Source organism: Hyperoodon ampullatus (assembly GCF_949752795.1).
Source record: "Hyperoodon ampullatus genome assembly, chromosome: 17".
Lineage (NCBI taxonomy): Eukaryota > Metazoa > Chordata > Mammalia > Artiodactyla > Ziphiidae > Hyperoodon > Hyperoodon ampullatus.
In genome coordinates this window covers 7621209-7648075 of record NC_136930.1, presented here as the reverse complement: position 1 = coordinate 7648075, position 26867 = coordinate 7621209, and the positions used below count along the sequence as shown (strand labels likewise).

The 26867-nt window shown below is 43.6% G+C and overlaps 1 pseudogene across 1 annotated transcript in view; it reads left to right on the top strand.

Annotated features, from left to right (window-relative positions):
- LOC307065292 (PC4 and SFRS1-interacting protein-like) overlaps positions 1-25405 on the top strand; it is a 59704-nt pseudogene extending 34299 nt beyond the window's left edge. Inside the window, exon 4 of the transcript in view lies at positions 24183-25405. The product of the transcript in view is annotated as a PC4 and SFRS1-interacting protein-like (transcript). The remainder of the gene's footprint in view (positions 1-24182) is intronic.
- Positions 25406-26867: the final 1462 nt, after the last annotated feature.

Here is a 26867-nt window from a genome sequence, read left to right as displayed (position 1 = left end):
GGTTTCCTGACTGGTCTATGACTGATATAGGTACCATCAGAGCAAACTGGTACTTAGTCAAAAAAGCTCAAATGCTAAGAGAAAAAATGCCACCTAATAAGCAAGTTGTCTAAATAGAATCTTCAAACTTCTCCATCTGCAAATCTTTTCCAGTGAAAGAATCTGCATCCATACATTAAATGTAAATGAATTAAATGTTGTATGCTCGTATCTCTGATCAGTCAAAAGAAGAAAGTAACATGGGAACAAAGACCTCGGTCTAAAGAATGTTCTTCCTAAAATCGAAAGCACATACATTTTACTTCAATGTTTTGCCAGATCTGCCCAAACCTTTCCTAAATAACCAGTGCCATCAAAAGCACCTCGCGAGCTTTAACCATATGGCATTTTTCCCTATTAGGATTTCATAAAAATATCAATAATGTGATCTTGCTTTCATTTTGGCAAAAATAATGTTATACGTTATTGTTAATTTCTTTCCTAAGAGGCCTTAGGTCTTCTAGAGAGAGGATTTTTTTTTTACATCTTTATTAGAGTATAATTTCTTAACAATGGTGTGTTAGTTTCTGCTTTATAACAAATTTAATCAGTTATACATATACATATGTTCCCATATCCCCTCCCTTTTGCGTCTCCCTCCCACCCTCCAGGCGGTCACAAAGCACCGAGCTGATCTCCCCGTGCTATGAGGCTGCCTCCCACTAGCTATCTACCTTACGTTTGGTAGTGTATATATGTCCATGCCTCTCTTTCACTTTGTCACAGCTTACCCTTCCCCCTCCCCATATCCTCAAGTCCATTCTCTAGTAGGTCTGTGTCTTTATCCCTGTCTTACACCTAGGTTCTTCATGACATTTTTTTCTTCTTAAATTCCATATATATGTGTTAGCATACGGTATTTGTCTTTCTCTTTCTGACTTACTTCACTCTGTATGACAGACTCTAGGTCCATCCACCTCATTACAAATAGTTTCGTTTCTTTTTATGGCTGAGTAATATTCCATTGTATATATGTGCCACATCTTCTTTATCCATTCATCTGATGATGGACACTTAGTTTGTTTCCATCTCCTGGCTATTGTAAATAAAGCTGCAATGAACATTTTGGTACATGACTCTTTTTGAATTATGGTTTTCTCAGGACTCTTCCGCCAATCTGCTTCACATGGCCTTTTCCTCTGTCTCTGACGCCTCCTACATCCCTCTTATAAGGATGTCTGTGATTATCAGGCCCACTTGGATAATCCAGGATAATCTCCCACGTCAAGATCCTTAACCAAATCACATCTGCAAAGGTGCTTTTGCCAGGTAGAGTAACAGTCACAAGTTTTGGGGATGAGGGCCTGAACATATTTAGGGGGTCATTACTCAGCCTTTCACAGTCCACCCTCTGGCCCCCAAAGATTCACATGCATCCCACATGCAAACTGCATTAACCCCATCCCAAGGTTCCCAAAGGTCTTAACCCATCACAGTTTCAAATCCAAAATCTCATCCAAGTCTCAGCAGCTCCCACATCTCATCTAGGAAATACAAATCAGGTGCAGGTGAGTCTCTGCATATAAATCCATCCTGAAGCAGAAGTCCTCTCTTCCTGAGGACTAGTGAAATTAGCAAATGAGTTATATGTTCCAAAAAAACAATGATGGGACATGCATAGGATAACAGCTATAGGCATGCCATTCAAAAAGGGTGAAAACAAAAGGAGAAAGGGAGCACATGGGTCTCAACCAATATCCAAATGCAACCAGGAAAACTCCATTACATTTTGGGACCTGGGAATGACTCTCTGTGGCTCAGCCCACAGCTTCACCCTCGAAGTCATCCTTTTTCTTTCTTTCTTTTTAATATTTATTTATTGATGCAGTGCCGGGTCTTAGTTGCAGCAGGCGGGATCTAGTTCCCCGACCAGGGATCGAACCCAGGGCCCCTGCATTGGGAGTGCGGAGTCTTACCCACTAGACCACCAGGGAAGTCCCTCATCCTTTTTCTTGAAGGGTACTGCACGTTTGCAGCTGAGTACTTTTATCAGCCTGTCTCCTACCTGTGGAATTTGGGGAGCCCACCAGCCTTATTTTATATCATCTTCTTTCTGTCCCTTTCCATCCAAGCGTCAGTGTTTCTGCTGGAATAACATTCTCAAAAACCTGTGGGCCATTATTCAGCCTGCCACAGATTGCTCAGACAGGATAATTAATAAAGGGAGGAAAACGTGACTTCTGGAGGATGCATTTGGCTACCTACGTTATAAAGCACCACATACACAGAATGCAATCATTCACCGCTCTTAAATGTGGATTTAAGGTATGTCAGGTCTTTAAATCTCAAGTTATACACTAGAACATGATATTATCTGAAAGACCTTTCAACTGTGATATATCTCCTTACAGGAAAAGTCAGAATGAGTGCTAAAAAGTAAAAACCGGACTGTCCAGAGGATGCTGATGACTAATAAATAGAGAATAATTTTAAAAGGAAGGAGGTGCTCAAATTACAGCAGGAAGTATTAGGGACAGCTTCCTCATAGGACCCCAAATGAGCATCAGGAAGGTTTATGAAGCTGTGGAATCTTCTTCCTGGAAAATTTTTAATAATTTCTTTTGAAATTAATGGCATCAAGGACTTCCTTTCCTGAGTTAGGCCCCCACTGCTGGCAAGGTGGACACTGAAAAAGTGGCAATCAACTACTTTGGAAAACAGTTTGGTAAAAATTAAAAAGTGATACCATACAGCCCAGCAATCCCACTCCTACGTATATACCCTAAGTGAACTCTTGCAAATGGGCCCCTTTAAACATGTTTAAGACAGTGTAGTATATAATGGCAAAAATGCCAATAAGCCAAGCATCTCTTGACAGGAAAATCGATAAATACGTTGTTATGTATTCACACAATGGACTACCGTACAGCAGCGAATGTGAAGAAATTACAGCTATGTGCTTCAATGTGGATGAATCTTAGTAGCTTAGTAGCAGGTGAAATAAGCAAGTCATAGAAAACTACATACATATAGTTCAATACCATTTAATAGAGTTCAAATCAAGCAACACATTATAGAATACTCACATATGAAACAATTGTAAAGGAAAGAAAGTAATGAAAATAAACCAAATATCAGGGTATTGATCAACTGGTAGCAGAGTGAAGGATGGACTGGGGGGGGCAGCAGGGGTCTACAGGGAACTTCAGGATTTGAGGCATGTTCTATTTCTTTGGTCAAATGGTGGGTTCACGAGGGTTCATTTTATTATGAAGATTAATAATTTCAACATATTGCATAGTTTTAAAGTATAAACCAGACTCAAGATAAAACTAAAAAATTCTCCCAACGTCATTTTTTTAAAAATATTTATTTATTTATTTTTGGCTGCGTTGGGTCTTCGTTGCTGTGCACGGGCTTTCTCTAGTTGTGGTGAGCAGGGGCTACTCTTCGTTGCGGTGCACGGGCTTCTCATTGCAGTGGCTTCTCTTGTTGCAGAGCACGGGCTCTAGAGCACAGGCTTCAGTAGTTGTGGCACACGGGCTCAGTAGTTGTGGCTCACGGGCTCTAGAGCACAGGCTCAGTAGTTGTGGCGCACGGGCTTAGTTGCTCTGCGGCATGTGGGATCTTCCCGGACCAGGGCTCGAACCCATGTCCCCTGCATTGGCAGGCGGATTCTTAACCACTGCACCACCAGGGAAGTCCCCTGGTGGAGCCTTTCCCCTCCCATAGCTCGATAAAAATGCCAGCAGGCTCTGTGACTGCGCTGGTCATTCCTTCCTAATAGAAATTCCTGGTCATCTTACATGAGTCAAATCAGAAATGAGAATGTCTCCCATCTTCACTCCCTGCTGAGATCTGTTTCTCTCACTTTGTCCAGGTGGGCATATCACAGACACGCGACCCAAGGTCAGCTTCTCCTCTTCTATAATTGTCCATACCCACACCCACACCCAGAGCTCCTACCAAATCCTCCTCTGAGTTGGAGCCTGAGAAAGGATCTGGGAAAAGGAAACAGAATGTTCTAACTTGACCAGTAAGATCATAAGCTGGCTTTGAGCCCTCTGGACATGGCGAATTCTAGAACTGACTCCCTCATGGATCTTCTTGAGGATTTCTGCAAGAACCCAACTGTGACACCCACGTGGTAGGCCATGCACTTTCCTCTTCCAGCTAATGCCCCCACGTGGTCCCCATGTGGTTCTCGGTTTTCCACTGCACACAGATTCTCCGTTGGCGTGTCCTTGCTCTTCCAAGACCCCGCATGGCTTCAGGCTGGCTCTCCCCTGTGTAGTCCACATCTGTTTTGCAGGAAACACTCTTGTCCCCTTGGCCCCAACAAATGAGTGCAGGTCAGCTCCACGCTCCTTTGTCCTGCCCCAGAGCAGCTCTCTGGACCAGCTTTCTTTCCCTCTCAGTTTCCGGGGCTGGAGGGTGGAGGTCAAACAGTAAGGACAGGGAAGGCGGTCACCCCGAGCCTCGGGGATGAGGCAGTCCACCCCTATCTAGCCCTCCATCTCCATGAGGGGTGGGGCGAAAAAGTCACAGAATCGCTTTCACCAAGGAAATCAAGTTCAAAACTTCCTCCAAATGTCTAATCTCTTTCATATGCATGATTTGGGTGAGGAACCGAAGAGTTATGTAACTGTTTCTTGGTTGTTTCCTTAAAAAGTAATCTTGGGGCCTCCCTGGTGGCGCAGTGGTTGAGAGTCCGCCTGCTGATGCAGGGGACGAGGGTTCGTGCCCCGGTCCGGGAAGATCCCACATGACATGGAGTGGCTGGGCCCGTGAGCCATGGCCGCTGGGCCTGCGCATCCGGAGCCTGTGCTCTGCAACGGGAGAGGCCACGGCAGTGAGAGGCCCGCGTACCGCAAAAAAAGAAAAAAAAAAAAAAAAAGTAATCTTGGGTGTCTTTCTCAACTCACTTTGGCATTTGCTGTCTTTATGTATTAGTGTCTGAGGCAAATATTCTAATTTAACATCTCTTGACAAGTGTTATCAAACATTTCACTTCTCACATGAAAGGGAGCCACCTTGAGACTGATTACAAAGCCCACCTGCCTTCCTTTGCTTTTCACTCTCAGACCTGGCTTCCCTGTGGTCAGCACTTTGGACTCATGGTCAGTCTGTCCTTCTTAGATTAGCCCTTGACCTTATACGGCTTCTTTTCAATAGCATCATGCTAACACAGCAACCATCAATGAGCACACGATAACTTTGGACCTCATTTATGAAATGGGCATAATATTACCTGCTTCACTCTGGTGAGTGTTAGATGGATACAGAAGTTAAAACACCACACAAATATAATTTGTTTTTACTGTTATGATTGCAGCACTTCCTTGACAACCCTGGAGCTTATAGTTTAGAAAATAACCATGGAAGGCAGGATCAAGGTCTTGAAAATATGGAATTGAGGAAAAATAAGATATAATTAAAAGGGCACAGGAATTAAAAGTTCTAGAAGGTGTTTGCTGCTTAAGAGGTAGGTGTTATATTTGAATAATATTTTGAATTGCTAACTTGAAAAATATAGCCCTTTTCCTGAATAATCTTATTTAGCTGTTCAAGAAATATTGCTTTGGATTACAGTCTAGGATAGCTTTACTAGATAAAACACAGGACGCCCAGTTAAATTTTAATTTCAGATAAACAATATTCTTTTAGTATAAGTTAAGTGCAATATTCGGGATATACTTATGCAAAAAGTTATCTGAATTTCAGATAAACATGAATGATTTTTTTGTGTGTGTGTGGTACGTGGGCCTCTCACTGCTGTGGCCTCTCCCGTTGTGGGGCACAGGCTCCGGACGCGCAGGCTCAGCGGCCATGGCTCACGGGCCCAGCCGCTCCGCAGCATGTAGGATCTTCCCGGACCGGGGCACGAACCCGTGTCCCCTGCATCGGCAGGCAGACTGTCAACCACTGCGCCACCAGGGAAGCCCTACATTTAAGTTTTATACACATAAATACAGTGAGGGTTGTACTCACCACTCCTTCCATTTCTCATTATCTTCCCCGAATTCAGGGTTTCCCAACCTTGGCACTATTGACATCTTGAGTGAGACAGTTCTTTTTTGGGGTTGGGGGCACTGTCCTGTGCATTGTAGGATAATTAGCAACATCTCTGGCCTCTACCCCTAAATGCCAGAACCTCAGTTCTCATGTCCCCCCCGCTGTGACAACCAAAAATATCTCCAGATAGTCCCAAATTCCAGGGAAGTGAGAAAAGGGGCTCAAAATCGTACCTGGTTGAGAACCACTACCCCACCTCTAAGTCTCTATTTTTTTTTCACTTGATGTCAGTTTTCTTCATATGGAGTATTTTACTGGGTAACCAGTTGTCCCAGTGTGCCTAAGACTGAGGGGTTTCCCAGGAGACAGACCTTTCAGTGCTAAGATGGACAAAGTTCTGGATAGACCAGGACAAATCAGTCATCCTACTGGGTGATAAAAGTCTTAAATCCTTGCACATCCACCAATATCTTTCTTTCATTCTGTCAGATCATTGTTATTTTGGTGAGGCATTGAATTCCTGGTCTCAGTTCTATCTTCTCAGTAGCCTAAGCATGTTATTGTTTCACTTTCTAGCACAAAAGGGACATATAAACGATCCAAGTCTAGTCTGGTTTCTGAAGAAAAGTCTGATGTAGTTCTTATCCCTGCTGCTCCATAAATAATGTATCCCCCCACCTCACCCTGGAGCTTCTTTGAAGATTTTCTCTTTGTCTTTGATTTTCTAAACTTTAAATACGATATGTCTAGGTGGCCTTATTTTAAAAGGCTATGGATTTCTGAATTATATTCTATAGAAATAAAACCGTGGGCTTTATGTCTTTTCTTTTTTTTTTTTTTTGGTATTTATCCTGCTTGGTGTTCTCTGAGGTTCCTGGCTCTGTGATTCGATGTCTATCATTAATTTTAGGAAATTCTCAATCATTATAGCTTCAACGGTTTCTTCCGTTCCTCTCTCTTCTCCTCTGGTATTCCTATTATGCATATATAACACCTTTTGTAATTGTCCCATGGTTCCTACGTATTCTATTCAGACTTTTTCATTCTCTTTTTCTCTTTGCATTGTTTTGTAAGTTCCTATGGACATTTCTTTAGGATCACTGATCCTTTCCTCAGCCATGTCCAGTTTATTGATGAGTCCATCAAAGGCATTCTTTATCTCTGTTATAGAGGTTTTTTTTATCACTAGCCTTCCTTTTGGTTCTTAGAGTTTCCATCTCCCAGTTTATATTATCCATCTCTTCTTGCACGTTGTCCACTTTTTGAATTAGAGCCCTTAGCCTATTAATCATAGTTGTTTTAAATTCCCAGTCTGATAATTCCAATATCTCTGCCATATCTGAGACTGGTTCTGATGCTTGTTCTGTCTCCTCAAACTCTGCTTCGTGTCTTTTGGTATGTCTTGTAATTTTTTGCTGAAAGCTGGGTACCGGGTAAAAGGAACCTGATGTACCGGGTAAAAGGAACCTGGTACTGATTCCCATGGAGGTTGCTGCTCTGGTACCGCTACTCCAATAAACTGTGATTCTCTGTATCTGCCTCTCTGTATCTCTAATTTGGGGGGCAGTGGTTTGCCCTGTGACCTCGGTCTCTGATGGATCTAATAAGAGTTGTTGCTTTTCAGTTTCTTAAGTCTTTTTCTTGCTGTGAAGATGGGAGTAATGACTTCCAAACTTTTTACAAACCAGACTGAAAGCCGGAAGTCCTCCCTTCTGTTTATACCAACAAGACACTCTTATCTCTGCAGACCAAGATACAATTTACTCTATTTGCTTCACGTAGGCTCTTTCCACTAATTCCAGGCTCTTGTCAAGCACACAGAGGAGAAATCCTGCATCAACCTCGGAATCGACCAGAGATGGGGCCATCCTCACACCCTCCAGCCTGGCATGCCTGCTGGCTTCTGCAAGCCTTGGCTCAGGAGAGGAAGCCTGGACACACTCAAGTTGCCATCTTTCCAGAACTCTCTTTAATCCACCTGTACCCGATTAGCTGCCAAATCAAATGTAGATTCTGCCTCTTCTCTTTTTTTCCCTGTTGCCACCAGCCTGGCCCAGGTCCCCACTCCTTCTGTTCTCTCTTCTTCACAGGGCATTCTACCAGCTTCCGCCCTGCAGGTCTCTTCCCAAACCATCCCAGTTTGGTCCCCACCATCAGTGAAGCATGACTTGGATCATTTCACTGCCTCCTCAGAAACTGTCAGTGCCTTCCCAGTGCTTTCTGGATTAAATACAACATGCCTCGTCCTGACATTTAGGACCAATCTACATTTCTAATCTTAACTCTTACTGATCTCCTACAGACAACCTACTTCCAGCCAAACTAAAATTATAGCATTTTCCCAACACCTGGGCATTTCCTATTCTGTGCCTTGGCCTTATCATTTCAATTCTGCCACCTAAAATGCTTTCTCAGTTTGCTAAATTCTTACCCATTCTTCCAAAACCACCTCCTTTATAAAAGGACCAAACACACACACACCACAACTTCACGAAAAATAGCTAGCCCTTGTCGCACTTTCTCTCTCCTTTGTGAATCTCCAGGCCACTTTCACTTTCAGCATTTCATACTCTCTTTTATTAGAGCGTGATTGTCCTTTGGAAACCTGTCTTTTCTATGATATTTCTAGTTTTCTGAGGACAGAGTCTGTGCCATACTAATCTCCATATTCTCCCATAATATCTAACACAATGCTTTGCAAACACTACACGCTCAACAAACATATCTTTAATTTAAATGAAACCATGCTATTTTAGGAAGGCAATCCATGGTTTTCAGCTCATTCGTTATGGTTCTGATGTATTGGATAAAATGGATACAATATCCCTGATATTCACAAGGGGGAGAAGGACTGGGAATCAGATGAATCCCAAATAGCGGGACTCAGAAATGTTTACCTACCTCTTAATTCCTCCTTCACTGTGTCTCTGTCAATAGCTACGTGTTGACCAACTCTCCACGGATTAACTACATTTTCTATCTTTACTTAACTTTTTCTCTTAACTTTTTCTCTTACTTAATGACCATTTTATTCAAAGGAACCAAGTTTTGAATCACTTCATGAATGTTACTATACGTGTGCTGGGAGCAGGTAACCAGGAGAGATACTGGCAGCCAATGAGCCTGGCAATTTGTGTTGTTGGGTTTTTTTATCTCCCCAAAATGACAAATTACTATAAATTATAGACCTTACGCTGTTTTTCTTACAAACAGTGATCACCACAACTGTTAAATCCTTATTGCTAAGAAACTACTATACTAAGAAGAATATTCAAATTATCTGCCACTTGCCATTGATAAAATTTAGTGCCAGCAAGAAATAACTCCAGGTTTGGAATATTACACCCTTGCTGCTCCTGCCACCTCATTGGAAATCACATAGCTACAACGATAGTCAACATTAACATTCTCAATCACTAGAGTAAGATAAACTTCTTCTATTGACTCTTTTTTTATTTCGGTAAAATACACATAACATGAAATTCACGATTGGTGACATTTAGTACATTCACATTGTCGTGCAACCATCACTACTATCTGGTACCAGATACACTGACTTTTTTTTCTTTTCCTAATGGCTTTTTGCTAAAATAAATTAGGACTATTTTCTATAATGTAAGCACTATTCATTTTGCAGAATTGGATATTTTCAATCTCTTAGACTCACCAACTTTTGTCAATAGGACAAATAAACAGCCCAAAAGAAAGAATCACTGCTGGGTCCCTTTGTTGGTCTGTGTAGAGGTATTCTGAAAGTAATAGGTAATTGATATCCATTTGCCTTGCAAGGACCAGGCAGCAACGTGGTTTCTAGCCCCTGGCAGTATGTTTCTGGAACCATAACAAACCTGGATGAAACACAGGAGACCCAAGACCTTGGCACGTTTTCACCTAAGCCAAGTCACACCATTAAACCTCAGTTAGGAAATATCCATAACTTGGGGAAGGTGGATTGCAGTTTAGCGTATTACCAGCTGTCAGCACCTCAGGAACTAAATTGAACAGCCAGGGAATTGAGATATGAAAAGTAAAGAAAGCAATCACATGGGTCTCCTTTAATATCATCGATGGCATGACCACCCCCTGCTAGCCTCACGCCACTGCCCCTCCCCAGCTGAAGCAAACATAAACAGTAAAATAGAAGTTTCATTTTATTTTTAAAGAAATAGAGACAGAGTGATTATAAAATTCCAGAAATATAAAAGTTGATGTCTCAAAGACCGCTACTCTCTCTATGCTTACATTTTCTAATATAAACCAGATGTTTTGAGTTTTTCCAAATAACTTCTTTCAGAGAAATAATGCTTTAGTCTTTGGCATGTTTTTGATCTTAGGTCAATTATTCTTACCTACTTTTTCCTCAACCTTCACAGATGTTGTTTTCATACAATTCTAAATGTAAATATCCCCTAACTGGGCTAATTTGCATTTGCAGCTGTTCATCTCAACATTTAATGTTTATCATATAATAGGGTATTGGTTTTGGAAAAATTGGAATTTAATGAGAAAAATGCGTTTACAGGCCTATCTCAGAGATATTGCAGGTTGGGTTCCAGACCACCACAATAAAGCAAATATGGCAAGAAAGTTAGTCTCATGAACCTGTTGGTTTCCAGTGCATATAAAAGTTATGTTTACACTATCCTATGGTCTACTAAGTGTGCAATAACATTATGTCTAAAAAAGGTAATGTAAATACTTTAGTTTAAAAATACTTTATTGCTAAAAAATGCTAACCCTTATCTGAGCCTTCAGAGATTTGTAGGAATAACATCCAAGATCACTGATCACCATCACAAACATAATGAAAAGGTTTGAAATATTTCACGAATTATCAAAATGTGACACAGACACGTAGTAAGCAAACACCCTTGTAAAACGGGCACCTATAGACTTGTTCTACTCATGGTTGTCACAAACATTCAACTTGTAAAAAGGCAATATCTGCGAAGTGCAATAAAGCGAGGTGTGCCTGTAGACAACTCTTCTGACCTAATGATATCCAATTCTTTGGGAAACATTTGGGGGAACATTAGCCCAATACGGTTAGCAAACTAAGATAGAAGGAATGGCCCAATATACATAAAAATGCCCGAGGTCTCTACAATGGTGAATTTCGTTGACCAACATCAAAAAAAGAGGCAAGGAAAATTCTTGAATTCAAAAAGTGTCCTTGAACTTGTTAGATTTATTGTTAGAGTGAAAAATACAACCAGTTTCAGAATGAATTAGATTCAATCTTTCTGAGGTTTCACTGACGGTTTGCATGCATTTCAGGCTCGTAGAAAGCCCAGCCAGTAACACAAATCAAAACGGCCATAAAAACAGATATAAGCTGAAACTAGAAATTTCCACTCTCTGACCAAGACACTACCTCTCGCCATGGCCTGGTCCCCTGCCCTGAGCCGACTGCCAGAGGTGGCAGATAAACACACAAACACACACCCAGGTGTCCTAATCCAAATCAGGCCAAGTTAGCGAAAAAAATTCATCACTTGGGCCTCATGACACAGCACAAGGGAGCAATTCTGGTGTGTGTGCCTCGGTCCCCCAGACAGTTAACATAAGCCACACTGCAGAATGCAAAACAAATACACCTCCCTCCTTCCTGTACCACGCAGCTTCTTTTATCAGCTGCCTGGTGCGACCCTTAGACAGGCAGCCCCATCGGGTAGACTGGGCACGATGCTGTCTGGGATCCATCCCGGGAAAGCCCGGATGGGGGTTCTATGGAAAACTTCAGATCAGCACTCCCCTCGGCTCCCCCCAGCCGACCCCAGCACTGCTTGTTAAGACAATAGGACAGCGGGGGCGGTCTGATCCCGAGTCTAGGCAGCTCAGTCTAGCGCAAGGACACAAAGGCTGCTGAAGGAGGGGCCCAGCGCCCGCGCTGGCCACTGCCTGGCAACGCCAGCCGCGCAGACTCGTAGCCACCCGCCACCCGCCACCCCGGGCCTCGTCACGTGGCTCCGGCGTGGTCTGCGGTCCACTGAGGCCGCCGGCGCTCTGCCCGCTGCTGCACGGGAGCGAGGACGTGCACCCTGCTCGCCCCAGAGCGGAGCGTTTCCTCTCATTCCCCTCCCCTTCCCGCGCCGATTTCAAACCCCGGTTTGCCGGCAAAAAGCTTTGCGAGTGTTTAATTTTGGAGGGCTTGCTGGCTTTTGGGAGCTCAGGAATAGCTGAATGCTATTCATTCTGGGGAAAGTAGATTATCTGGTTTCTAGGCTAAGACCTGGCCCGAGGCCAGTAACACGTTTTGGTAAATATTCCAAGGACCAAATGTAAAGTATAAAACAGGAGCCCTAGCCTCAGAACAGCACTCCGTAGCACTCCTGGGGAGACACAGTAATGGCCTGGCTGGATGAGGGTGTAAGAGAGGAAGTGCACTGTTGCCAGAAGATGAAAAATGGGCCTAAATCTTAGTGCAGGGCCTCTGGTCTTCTTCCAGCGGGACGGTTAGACCTGGTATCAGGGCTGGTACGGCAGGACTCGCTGAGATGACGCATTCTGCTGACGGAGCCACCCAAACAGCTGGCGAGCTGCCCTGCCCCGCCCGTCTCGTGCGCTCACCGCGACCGGGACGCATCTGGCACATTCATCATCTTCTCCGGGCGTAAATGGATGCTTAGGAGGCAGATAATTTCGCAGGCATATATGTGTGTATTATCATGCAGATACGACAATTATTTCGTAATAGAAATGGAACCTGGGCCGTCTCTGCCTGACTTTTGATCCTGCCAGCGCTGCAGAAAAAAACGCTCGCTGATATGTTCCATAGTCAGGAAATGGAAGCACAGAAGGAGAGCGAGATTACAGGCCACTCCGTGCATTCGCTAACACGTGCTGTGATTTTAGCCCTTTCTTGTGGATATCTCATTTCACAGGGAAGGGGAAAAGGCAAATGGGAGACAAAGAGGCCGCCGCCCAGCATGCACGCATTTTCCATCCCAGTGTGTAACTAGAAAATAGAACGGAGTCATATAAATAAGGCAAAAGTGTATCAACAGACCAGATGCTGTAAAATGGTGCAAAAAAAAAAAAAAAAAAAAGAGAGAGAGAGGTGGAGGAAGAGAGAGAGAACAAATAAATGAAAGAAATGCGTAAAACTGACTTTTCCTTATGATAACTTTCTTTTGAGTCAGATCAGTGTACCCCACTTTGTTTCATTTCATGTTGAGTATATAGATAGATAGGTGTCCATAGAGAGAAATGATTTTCTACGATAGATTTTAAACTCAGTGAGGGCCAGACACAGTACTATTCCTTGCTTAATTCCATAGCCTCAAACTCTTGGTAGAAAATCTAATATTAAACTTTTTTCTTATCTAATTTGGCGGGAATTGGTAGATTTAGGGAAAGAAGGAAGTTGAATAGGATATGAGAACAGGTTTAACCAAGCTTGAAATGACTGAGCTGTAAAAAGAGGGAGGGGAAGGAAGCATCGTTGTCCAAGCCACTGAGTCCGCCATACACCATTTGTAATCAAGGCGGCAATGGTTAGTCAGTGGCCCAGGACACCCTGGGTGTTTTCTAAGAAGAGCATGTGTGAAGAGGGGATAAAGGATATTTGAGGGAAACTAGTACCCAACCAATCATTGATATTTATGGGCCATCATAAATTAGGTGTTTATAACTTGGGAGATAATTTTGTTTGCATCCTACTTAGTTTTAATCATAGTTTAAGTTTAGAAAGATGTGACCAATGCAAACGTTATTTCATTTTAATTTGGATCTATTTCATGCATCTAAGGAAGGTGATGGTCCTGTTAGCTCAGCTCCTCCTCTATCAGCCTCTCCAGGGGTCACACCTTGCCAACACTGGAGGGTGCGTATGCATCTTGATCCAGATAAACTTAGGGGTGCTTGACTGATCTGTCCTAATTCTTTCAAACTGTTGGTCCTGTTTTGGATCAATTCCTTGCCCTTTCAGCTGTAGAGAAAGGAACACCCTCTGGGGAGAATGATCTGCACACACCTCTTTCATTTGCCAGGGGCTGCTATGTGAAAACAGCCACCTGCCGCCGTCTGGCATCAATCCATCAGTCCATGCCATGCTGCTTGAGCAGTTGGTGGTACCTCCCATTCCTTAAGTACTTGAGAATCCTTCCCCACAAGCTGGGCCATTGATTAAGTGCTCACTTTGGAAGAGGTGTAGGTAAGGACTACAGCGTGATCATAGAAACCACATATGCCCAATTGAACAAGAGGAAGAAGACACAGAAGAGCATTTTTAAAGGGAGGATGTGATTTTCTGTTTCAGAAGTGGGCCCCCCTGCCCCTGATTCTCGAAGATCAAACAGCCCTACAGGAGCTCTCTTTGTTGAGCCAAGCTGGGAATAATAGTTCCTTTCTCTGAACTCCCAGTATTTATTCATTTAACACTTGGTAAATGCCTACTAAGTGCCAGGAACTTTAAATGCATATTTGTTTTTACAAACAAACCTACAAGGCGACTATTATTATCCATCCCACCTCCACTACCACCACAAACATAATAAATATAAAAATCAGATGAAAGGAATGCAACTCAGAGGAAATGCTAAAAACTAATATAAAATTATCAATAAAAAAGATAGCCAAATACCAAAATATAATGTTATTAATATATTATCAACTATTATATTATCAATATAATATAATCAATAAAAACATATTATCAATATAATATTATCAGTTAAAAATGATAGCCAAATACCAAAAATATATAGACTTCCATAAAGGAAAACCTTATCATTTCACTTTGTAGTTTTTTTGTTTGTTTTTTTGCGGTACGCGGGCCTCTCACTCTTATGGCCTCTCCCATTGCGGAGCACAGGCTCCGGACGCGCAGGCTCAGCGGCCACGGCTCACGGGCCCAGACGCTCTGCAGCATGTGGAATCCTCCCGGACCGGGGCACGAACCCGTGTCCCCTGCATCGGCAGGCAGACTCTCAACCACTGCGCCACCAGGGAAGCCCTCATTTTGTAGTTTATTATTCCTTTTCACTGAGCTTGATTTTCCTAGAGGTTTCAGAGATTTGACCTAAAGACAATAGCTAAACAGTTGTCTTTGGAAGATAAAATGTTTATTAGCAAACATATACTTATGGTTCATGGTATTATGTTATTTTATGCTAAGATGTGAGCTGAGAAATGTGATTTTATTTATTGCAGGAGCACCATATTCAAAACCCCTTTGGTGCTATATATGGGAAGCAATGGATGGACCATAGACCCATTAGCTGTGCTTAAATCTCCATTCTAAACTTTAATACTCTAAATCAAGTTTTTGCTAATGTAACTTGCCACAATTTTGGATGTGTCTTTCTGGGTTTTTCTCTTTTTTTAAGTGAATTAGATAACCTGACTACCTTAAGTATGGTTTATTTTATATGTATGTTTATAAGAGCACTACCATATCAAATATTCAGTCAACGTGGGTCATTAAACTATATAACCTCTGCAAATTAAAACATAATCATTAAAACATCTTAAACCAAAAGAAATAGTAGAGGCACTTGAGAAACTATCAAAGAAATACTTTATATTTAGTATTTTCCATTAGGGACATAGGTCTGGAAGTCATCCCCACAGTTGAGAGCTGCAGTCATGGGAGTGGGTAAGATTACCAAAGAAGAAATTCATGAAGGAGGGAGGCAGTCGATAGAATCTTAATGGAAATATCTCCAGCTGGGCGTTGAGGGCAGTGGGCAAGACTGAGGAAACCAAAGAATGAGGCAGGGAAGTAGGAGGTGACTGGGGGTGTGCAGTCAGTGGAACAGCAGGTGGAGGGCATCTGCCACTCTGGGCTTTGGAGTTCTGGAGACTGGAGGGAAGCCAGTGTCATTACTGGCACCTGAGTGAGCCCAACACCTGGACACCTGGACAACTCCCCTGACGGGTGTACCTGTCCTCACAGGGGCTCTCTTTCAACAGGCTGAAAGAGGACATGATATGGGCATGATGGTTTTTCCATGAAGTTAAACACAAACACTGACACTGCAGAAACCACACCCTTTACATGGGTTTTCTTTCTTAAAGACACGTCAGTATACCTTGAAGGTGGACTTTCAAAATAAACTTTTATGTATGTATACACAATAAATATATAATATACATTTATGTATGATATATGATAATTATATATACACATATATAAAGGAAAATGCCTTATTAAGTAATATTCCAGGGCCAAAGCAGAACTCAAGAAAGTGACACAAAGATATGTGAGTGAGTCGTCAAAGGGCAGGTGAAATTCAGTGTGTGACACTGCTAAATACTGTCCCCGAAGCTATCCACATTCTAACCCCTGGAATCTGTGAATATTTATCTTATATGCCCAAAGGGATGCTCCAGCTGTGATTAAATTAAGGATCTCGAAATGGGGGGATTAAATGTATTTTAAAAAGCGGGGGGACTTCCCAGTTGTGTCCAGTGGTTGAGGTTCTGCACTTCCAATGCAGGGGGTGCGGGTTCGATCCCTGGTCGGGGAACTAAGATCCCTCATGCCACACAGGGTGGCCAAAAAAAAATTAAAAAAAAAAAAAAAGAAAGCAAAATAAATAGGGGGATTATCCTGGGTTATCTGGTGGACCCTAAATGTAATCACACTCTAAGAGGGAGGCAGAGGAAGTAAGAGAGGTGACTAGGGAGGCAAGAGGGCTGGGTGATGCGGGGAAGGGGCCACAAGCCCAGGAATGCAGGTGGCCTCCAGCAGCTAGAAAAGTCAAGGAAATGGATTTGCCCAGAGAGCCTCCAGGAGGAACCAGCCCTGCTGACAACCTTGACTTTAGCCCAGTAAGACTGTTTCCAGACTCCTGGCCTCCAGACCTGTGAGAAAATAAATGTGTGTTGTATTAAGTCAAGTTTGTGATAATTTGTTCTAGTGGCAACAGGACACTAACACAGAGGCACTTTGGAAAAATATCCTCATTTAGAGCACAACATGTGGGTGCATGCTTTTCTCTGAAGAAAACAAAACAAACTCGACAACCTCTTTCATGGATGTTCCTTGAGGGGAAGCCTTTCTCTTTTTTATTGCCACCTTCACTGCAGAGAGCCAGGCTTGCAGAATCTGCTTCACACTTACTTGGTCCCAGGTCAGCAGGGGGATCTATGTTCTGGCGGGAGGCGGGCAGGGGGGCTGGGAAGAAATGTTTGAAAGAGGCCTGATGAAGGTGAGAGAGAAGTGAGGATGGGTGATGCCACCCAGCGTAGGTCAAAGAGGTCGGGCCCCAGCAAGAGGCCATTTTTGTTTGGGACTCAGGCTTCTGAACTTGAGCAAATTTTAAGGTCAGCAAGTATTGGGGTGGAGGATGGGCACAACCAAAAATTCTTGAAGACTCGGGAAAATGTGCTGCTTCATCTTAACATGTCATTAAATGCTCGCTGTCCTCAGAAATAGTGTTGACAATAAAACAAAAAGAAGGATTTTAGAAAAATCAAGCTATAATTCTGCTTGGATTAATACCTACAACCCAGTAAGCAAACCTCAACAATGATCAGCTAAAGCTCTCAAAGACCTAGCGAATGAAACTAAAATGATAAGGGTATAACATGCATAAGGAATGCACACAAAATATGCCAGGGGATGAAGCCACCTACAGAAAGCGCAGAGACCTAGGACAGGGAGGTTCTGCTCAGAACCCCAGGGACACGGCCTTCAAGGGTCAGGCCGAACAAGAGGCGCCCACGGAGGAAAAGGGAACCACTCCAGCGCTGTGAGGGGAACAGGGAGCGTACGGGGAAGTCTGCAAACAAGCAGGGTGGACGCTGTCAAAAGCCGGATGTAAAGACTGAACAAAGATCAGTGGCAACGAGGAGGTCCCAGTGACCCTGCTTTTCTAGGGGTGCTGGAAGCAGAGCCAGGGGGCGGCGGGGAGGACGTGGAGGTGCGAGAGGTGCTTGCGACGAAGCCTGGTGACTGAGTCGAGAAGTCCGCTGCAAGGTGCACCCGGAGAGCTGTGTTACTATTAATAACTGCTCCCGTATGCAAATGACTTACTTTCAAAGGGAGGGAGGGAAGGAAGGAAGGGAGGGGAAAAGTAGAGAGGACTGAATATCACCCTTAGTTACTCATATCCTGATACGATTCCTGGAAACAGTGAGACGTAGGTGAGTTGGAGCTAGTGCGCTGGGAATTGCCTGTGACCCTGCATTTTAAAAGATTCCATGTGACTGCGCTGCGGAAGAGACAAAGTGGAAATGCAGGGCAGGTTGGGAGGCCGCTGCAGGAATCCAGGAAAATGGTGAGGGCGCAGCCTCTTCACAGGCAGAGGGGGCATCATCGTGGAAATGGACCTAAAGATTGGAGAGCCTCCTGGGACGGGAAGGGATGACAGATGAAACCCAGAAGGGCGGGGGAAGGACACGGACCCTGGGAGAGGCTTACACGGCTGGGAGGAAGCCACCTTACCTTTGCCGGCTGGAGAGCAGGCTGGGAGGACGCACGTGGGAGTAGGTAAATTGTAGGTGGAGGGTGGAAGTTACCAGAAAGCACGCGCATGCCCTCAATTTTCTCAATGACTCACGAGGTGAAGCTGTCTGCTGAGAGCAGGGGGCGTAGGAACTGAGAGTGAGTCTGTCTTGAGACGAGCGCTGAGGTCTATAAATAGTCTTCTAACTAATTAGACTGCGGAGGGAGACCGTGGGTCTGTCTGCGTGCATTCGAGGCCTGATGGTGGCCTCTTACTGGGGACCACAAACCCAGCTCTGCACCCACTGCTGCCTGTGCCAGACGTGCAGTTAACATCCCCAGCTCGTGGAGCTTTGCAGCCGCAGGGTCTCAGCCATATTTAAACAGCATTGAGGCCTGGAAGAAGCTATTGATTCCAAAGTGGGAGCTTTTGAAAAAATGGTTTGGATTATTGTGAATTTTTTGTGCTTTCAAAACATATGGCTTGATACTAACTGAAATAGTGTGGCCTTCGGAAAGTTTCTTAACTTCTCTGTGCTTCCTTTGCCTCTTTTGGAAAAAGTAAACAAGCTAATTAATCCTCATAGGATTCTTGTGACAATTAAATAAAATGATATATGTAAAACACTGAAAAAAGTTTCTGTTGATAAAAATTAAAGTGTTCAATACATGATAATTATTTTTGTCAAAAAATATGACTTGTACATATATATCCATACCTTGACTGTATATATATTTGTATGTTCAGTGAAAGTCTACATATACAATGTGTTGTAGCGTTAATATATGTGTGTATATGTATGTAGGTATGCACATATATGTGTATTATATATGTATGTACACGTGTATAAACACACATATATATAATTATAGCAACCATTTATTCAATATGCATTTGTTGAGCACATTCTACGTGCCAAGAACTACGCTAGGTTCCGAAGAGACAATAATGAACAAAAACAGATGAAGCCTCTGCCATTATGGGGTGAATAGTCTGATGGTTACTACAAGAAGAGGGTCGAACTGATGTAAAATGATTATGTGCTCAGCGCTGTAAAGAGCTCTACCGACTGCAGTGAAAAGGTAAATCAGCACAGGTCAGGGGGTTCCACCCCACCTGAGGTCACAGGCTGACGTGTCCTTGTCCTTCTCCCAGACTACATTACGATTCCTTCGAAAGCTGTGGATCGCTGCCTACTCCCCTCTGTTTATGGCACCTGACTCCTGACCACTGTGCACACAGCAGGTGCTCAATGTGTGTTTGCTGGCTAACCTGATGCCATGGGGTGTTCACCAGCAGTTTTAGTCATGACAGGCACGTTGGGCACCCACTGCCTTTCTTTATAAGAAACCACAGAGGGACATCTTGGTGGTAACGGAACATCACCGTTGTCTGGCTGATTTGGCAGGAACAGCTCACCGCAGACAGTGGGTGAACTCTCAGCCCTAAAATGCAGCGTCGTTGATGCTTTTCCTTTTACAAAAGCACAAATCGCAGTGTTCTTTGGGCTAATGTACATAGAGGACCTATATGTTTATTTCCTCTTGTTTTTCAGCGCAACTTCCATCGATCCAACAGGTCGTCAGGAAAATGGGGGAATGACTGTTCAATGGGTACAGAGTTTCCCTCTGGGATAATGAAAATTTTCTAGAAATGGATAGTGGAGATGATGGTACAATGTTGTGAATGTACTTAATGCCACTGAATTATACAATTAAAATGGTTAAAATGGTAAGTTCTGTTATGTTTATTTTACACAATAAAAAATCCCCCCCCCAAAAAAGATTTAAGCTTGGGAATTTAGAAAATAGAAAAAAAAAAAACAAAACTAGGTATGAATAACTGTCACCTTTTTCTTTCTTTTTTTTTTTTTGCGGTACGCGGGCCTCTCACTGTTGTGGCCTTTCCCGTTGCGGCTCCGGATGTGCAGGCTCAGCGGCCATGGCTCACGGGCCCAGCCGGTCCGCGGCATGTGGGATCTTCCCGGACCGGGGCATGAACCCATGTCCCCTGCATCGGCAGGCAGACTCTCAACCACTGCGCCACCAGGGAAGCCCTGTCACCTTTTTCTTAAAGTCCTTCAACAGTTCCCCATTCTCTCCCGACCAAATCCCAACCAGGCCCTTCACGGACTGGGTCCCGCTTGGCTGCTCCTACGTCTGTCCTTCCAGAACCCCAGGCTCCACCCAGGCCAGATAGCTTGCGTTTCCCCCATCATGCATCTGTGTTTCACCTGCATGGGTTCTGATCTCTGGGATGCTCTTCTCATCCCCCACCTTCTAGCTGGAAAGCATTATGCACCTCAGCTTAGCCTCCTCTAGGGAACTTTTCCCAACACCCATTTCAAATCTTTCAGCCCCGGCCAGAGAAATGACTGCTTTCTCTCTCTCTCTTTCTCTCTCTCTCTCTCTCTCTCTCTCTCTCCCACTTTCCCTTGTGTAGCTCATTATCACAGCAAACACAACATTAAATGCACTTGTTTATTTATTGGTCTGTCTTCCTGTGCCCTACCTTGGTGGCAGCAGGGGCAAAATCTTTGTTTTATTTGCATACTATGGTTTTAAAATCTTTGGCTCCAACGGTGTGACCTTGGGCAAGATATTTAACCTCTTCTAGATCTGTTTCACCTTCCATACAATTCGAATAATAATAATAGTCTCTATGTCATACAGTAGTTATGAAGCATAAATGAAATAATGCATGTGACGTGCTTAGAGAGGGTCTGATGCACAATCAACAATAAAGTGTTTGAAGAAAGGAGGTTTATAACCAATAACAATTGTTCAGTGGCTAAAAGGATGAATATTTAACGTTGAGAGCTGACAAGAAGAATGAATAACCTAATTCCAGATGTTTATTTAGAAAGACGTAGGAGGAAGCTGAATGACTGGAAGAGAGAACATTATAGGAGAACATCTTTTGGTGTGTGTATCATAATATAGTCAAAATACTTCCAACAACCTCCCACGTTTCTGCCATAAACCCTTCCACTCCCTCCAGAACCAGCCTGATCAGGCTACAGAGGTCTTTATAACTAAAATATCAGAGTCTTCTTAGAAAACAAAAACTCAATGAAACCGATAAGAAAGGCTCATTGCCATAGTCTTCAATACCAAACCAGTGGAGGCTCTTCATGCTTTAAAGAATATAAGGCAGTCCTGCTGTAGACGTTGAGGAATTTTTGAGTGTTTTCTATACTGACCCACTTGCATCAGAATTCTGGCAAACTAGCCTGACTCCTGGAATTTAAACCAGTAAGTAACCTTTTTTTCCAATCAGCTTGGCTTTGGGTGTAAATTCTTATTTTACGTAAGCAGATGCTGGCTATTTTCAAGGTATGGAGCTGGCTTATGCAGTGGACACAAAACATTATGTGACGCTTATGCACCATTTCTTATAAGGCAACACACACTGCAGGGAACAGTGCCGGAGCCCTCCTGGTGACTGTACCCGATTTCTAGGCAGTCCCATTAAAGCGGACTCCACACCGAGCCCCAGGAGTGGAGCTTGTGACCAAGGCCTAAGCCATCAGCATATCTCACTTCCCCATCCTTTGATCTGCGTGGATCATATGTGACCTAGTCAGAGTCAATGAAATGCAATGACATTTTCACTGCACCTTCTGGGGAAGAGACTCTCACTCATAACCTTTGACCTAAAACATAAGAGAATGGGTGGGCTAGCAGGGCCCTTTCTGGTACCCATAAAACCTAAGGCTAAAGTCAACGCAGTGGAAGGCAGAACAAAGGAATAAAGTTTTTAAAAGTTGGCAGGTGCCAACGGTAAGCCTGAGCCCTGAATTGAGCCCTGTCTGTACGTAGCATCCTCTTTCAGCTTTTGAGTCAATACATTCCCTTTTAGACTAAGCCCGTTTGGGTTGGGCTTTTCTGTAACCGCAACTAAATAGTCCCAACTGGCCTTCATCAAAGCCTCTCTTCCCAGACGGGAGCTCCACACTCTGATTCCATCCAAAAGATAACCGGTGTCTCTAGAGAACCCACATGTGAATAGAATCGGGGCATATTCAAGAGGGTAAGTGTCTGGGTAAGAAAATCTCTCCTTTGGGGATACCTGTGGTTCACATTTCTGTGTGGGCCAAGAAACTCCTATAAATTTCACCTGTTGACACATTTTCTTTGCAGGCACTTTGCTACTTCAGGGGGAGGAGCCGGAAACAGAGGTGGAGAAGGGAAAGCACGAGGCAAAATGTGAATTATTGTGCAGGAAGCAATACAGCTGATGGCCTGTGAGCAGAGGGCTGGCGTGTGGGTACATGTGGCGTGAATTCGTGGTGGAGGAACTAATCAGGCAATGTTATCTGATCTGGAACAACAAGAGAAAGAAAGGGTCTCTTTCATTTTCCCCTGCTTTGGTATGTCTGAAAGCCCTTATCAGTGTGACAGGGCTTGGAAGCACCCAACCAGAAAACGTTGACTTGGGATTGTGCTAAAGTGGGGACCTGGGATCTGGGTTGTTTTCCAAGGACCAACCGTCATTTCGTTTTCAGAATGAATCTGGATTTTTGTTCTGGGAAAACAGGGCAGGTTCTGCATTGAAAACAAAAGTCAGACGTGCTGATGCTTGAATATAAAGAACTACGGAGTTTCGTAAGTTCTTCTGAGTAATAGAGGCTGGTCTCCAGCCTGGGGCCGAGGAGGCAGTGGGAGCAGACCCAGAGTCTGTGAGGTTATTTCTCCCGTGAAAAGCAAAAGCCCGAAGCAGTACTCTGAATAATCTAAGTGCAAAGCTGCTCCCATGGAAGGCAACAGAGCTTTCAGGAGGGGCCCTGGCTTTTGGGTACCAGGACGGGTTTCAAACTTGCTTCCATCCCCCACTGTCTCCATGGTGACAGAGAAGTTAGTTATCCTCTCTGAATCTATTTCCTCATCTGTAAACATCAGTTAGGTTCTTGAGAGAAGTGGCTGAATTACATCAAGAGTGTATGGCCCGGGCTTCCCTGGTGGCGCAGTGGTTGAGAGTCCGCCTGCCGATGCAGGGGACACGGGTTCGTGCCCCGGGCTGGGAAGATCCCACATGCCGCGGAGCGGCTGGGCCCGTGAGCCATGGCCGCTGAGCCTGCGCGTCCGGAGCCTGTGCTCTGCAACGGGAGAGGCCGCGGCAGTGAGAGGCCCGCGTACCACAAAAAAAAAAAAAAAAAAAAAGAGAGTGTATGGCCCATCGTTAGAACCCAAATAAATGGCAACAACACGATTTCAGTTACTGTGGGGAGACTTGGATCAAGTACAGGGCTGCAGGTACTGAGACATGAATACCTTCTTCTCATTTGTCAGGCAGAGGGGGCAAAGTTCAGTTTCATCTTAATGTGATTTTCTGCAGAATATCAAGAGAAAAACACCAATTTGCCACCAAATTTCTGCATTTTTCTGGCTTCTTCGAAGCTCAGCAAAATCTTGCCCCTAAACCGCTGAACAACTCTATAATTCCAGACTGGCTAGAGACAAAACTAAATCAAAAGACTTTCATTGGACCATCAGTTTCTCAAGTATTCTCAAGTATAAGAATTGGGTTTTATTCCTCTTTTTAGGCCAGATACATAGCACGGCATCTTACGGGTTGCTCAAGAAATTTTTATTCTCTTATCTAAGAAAATGAATTCATTTTCAGACCAGCCAACCTAAACTTCTGTTGGAACGTGCTCGAAGAAGCGCGGAAGGATGGAAGGAATGGGAGGGAGGGAGGGAGGGAGGAAGGGAGGGAGACTCTCTTGGTGTACTAGTTAGGGTAAGTAAGAGCTAAGCTGCTAAGGGCTAATAAAGAAACCCCAAATTTCAGGGGTTTAAAAGCAGATAGGGAGCAGCGCAGCGACGGTGGCGGTAGCGGCGGCGGCGGTTGCTATTCGGAGCCGTTGAGACGCCTCTGCGGCAGCTGGTGGAGCAGGTGGCTTGCGTGGACGCGGGCAGAGGCGGCCGGCCCGCCACCGCAGCCCCAGCGCCCGCGGCCCCAGCAGGTAGATGAAGCTCCTGATGGAGCTGTAAAACCACCCACAAACAAATTACCCATTTTCTTTTTTGGAAGAAAAAGAAACAGAGACTGCATTTTTAGGCCCAAAGGACATATTTCCTTACTCAGAAAATAAGGAAAAGTTTAGCAAACCAAATAAATGAAAAGGCTTTAATGAGGGTTTATGGGAGGTAGATAACAATCCGAAAGTGAAATTTTCAAGTGAACAGGCATCAACTAAACAATCAGATAATGTCATCTGATGTTGAAGTTGAAGAAAAAGAAACTAGTGTTTCAAAGGAAGATACTGACCATGAAGAAAAAGCCAGCAACGAGGATGTGACTAAAGCAGTTGACATAACCACTCTAAAAGCTGCCAGAAGAGGGAGAAAGAGAAAGGCAGAAAAACAAGTAGAAACCGAGGAGGCAGGCGTAGTGACTACAGCCATAGCATCTGTTAATCTAAAAGTGAGTCCTAAGAGAGGACGACCTGCAGCTACAGAGTCAAGATTCCAAAACCAAGAGGCAGACCCCAAATGGTCAAACAGCCCTGTCCTTCGGAGAGTGACATGGTAACTGAAGAAGACAAAGGTAAGAAAAAGGGGCAAGAGGAAAAACAACCTAAAAGGCAGCTAAAAAAGGACGAAGAGGGCCAGAAGGAAGAAGATAAGCCAAGAAAAGAGCCAGATAAAAAAAAAAGGGGAAAAAAGAAGTTGAATCAAAAAGGAAAAATTTAGCTAAAACAGGGCTTACATCAACCTCTGATTCTGAAGAGGAAGGAGATGATCAAGAAGGTGAAAAGAAGAGAAAAAGTGGAAGAAACTTTCAGACTGCTCATAGAAGGAATATGCTGAAAGGCCAACATGAGAAAGAAGCAGCAGATAGAAAACGCAAGCAAGAGGAAAAAATGGAACTGAGCACCAAACAACATGTAATCTACAGTAATAAAAAATATATCTCGTTTTGGGCTCAAAGCATTAATCCAGTTACTGAAAAGAGAATACAAGTGGAGCAAACAAGAGATGAAGATCTTGAGACAGACTCATTGGACTGAATTTCCCCCTCCCCACCCCTTGATGGAAGAATGTTCCAGATTCTAAATTGAGGACTTCATTAGTGGCATTATTACTGTGTTATGATTGTTAAAAAACATTTCCTGTAAGATACACACTACATACTAAGGTCAGCCATCATTCCTGTTAAATGTTTTTTACACCAAGCTTAAAATGAAGCTTTGTGTTTGAAAGTTATAATAAGCTCAGATGAAGATGGTGGTTGTACATTATTTCATTTAGAAAATATAAAAATTCATTTTGTTTTGAAGCTAGGTGTTAAACTGGAGTAGCTACTATACCCCCAGAGAATGGGGCAGTTGTGCCCTTCCCCTTGACATTCCTTTGTTGTTCAGTTCTTTAGAAGATTAATAATTGTTTTTTAATCCTGAGAGATTAAACAGTAGACTTGTTAAGAAAACAAAAATGAAACTGTAACCAAAATTTTAAAATAAAGTTTTGTTTAAATAAATAAATAAATAAATAAATAAATTTTTTTTAAAGCAGATAGAAGTTCATTTCTCGGGACTTCCCTGGTGGTGCAGTGCTTAAGAATCCGCCTGCCAATGCAGGGGACATGGGTTCGATCCCTGGTCCGGGAAGATCCACATGCCACGGAGCAACTAAGCCCGTGCACCACAACTACGGAGCCTGCGCTCTAGAGCCCATGAGCCACAACTTATGAGTCCATGTGCCACAACTACTGAAGCCCGGGTGCCTGGAGCCTGTGCTCCACAACAAGAGAAGCCACGACAATGAGAAGCCCGTGCACCACAACTACTGAGCCCACGCACCTAGAGTCTGTGCTCTGCAGCAAGAGAAGCCACCACAATGAGAAGCCCGCATACCGCAACGAAGCGTAGCCCCAGCTTGCCGCAACTAGAGAAAGCCTGTGCACAGCAACGAAGACCCAACCCAGCCAAAACTAAATAAATAAAAATTTCAAAAAAAAAAAGAAGTTCATTTCTCCACCGTGCAACAGTGCAAAGGAGAGTGATCCTGCTGCACCAGGTCATTCTGATTCCTAGGGCACTGTTCTCACCAGCGTGATCAAAGCTGATCATAAAAAAGAGTCCAGAGAAGCACACACATTATTTTAAGGACTGAACCCAGAAGTAGCACACTTCACTTCTACTCACATTCCACAAGTAACAACTCAGTCACGTGGCCATACCCAGCAACAAGAGAGGCTGCAGAATGGATGCACATCCGTTGTTAAAGAGGATTAAAGACAAGTTACATGATATTTGCAGGGCACATATCTGATAAATGTCTTGCATCATGAATATATAAAGACTCTCAACACAATAATTAGAAAACCAACAACTCAAAGATAGTGAACAAAATATTTGAATAGGCACTAAAGAATATGGACAGATGGCAAATGAGGACATGAAAACATGCTCAACATCATTAGTCATTAGGGACATGCAAGATACCACAACACATCTGTTAGAATGCCTAA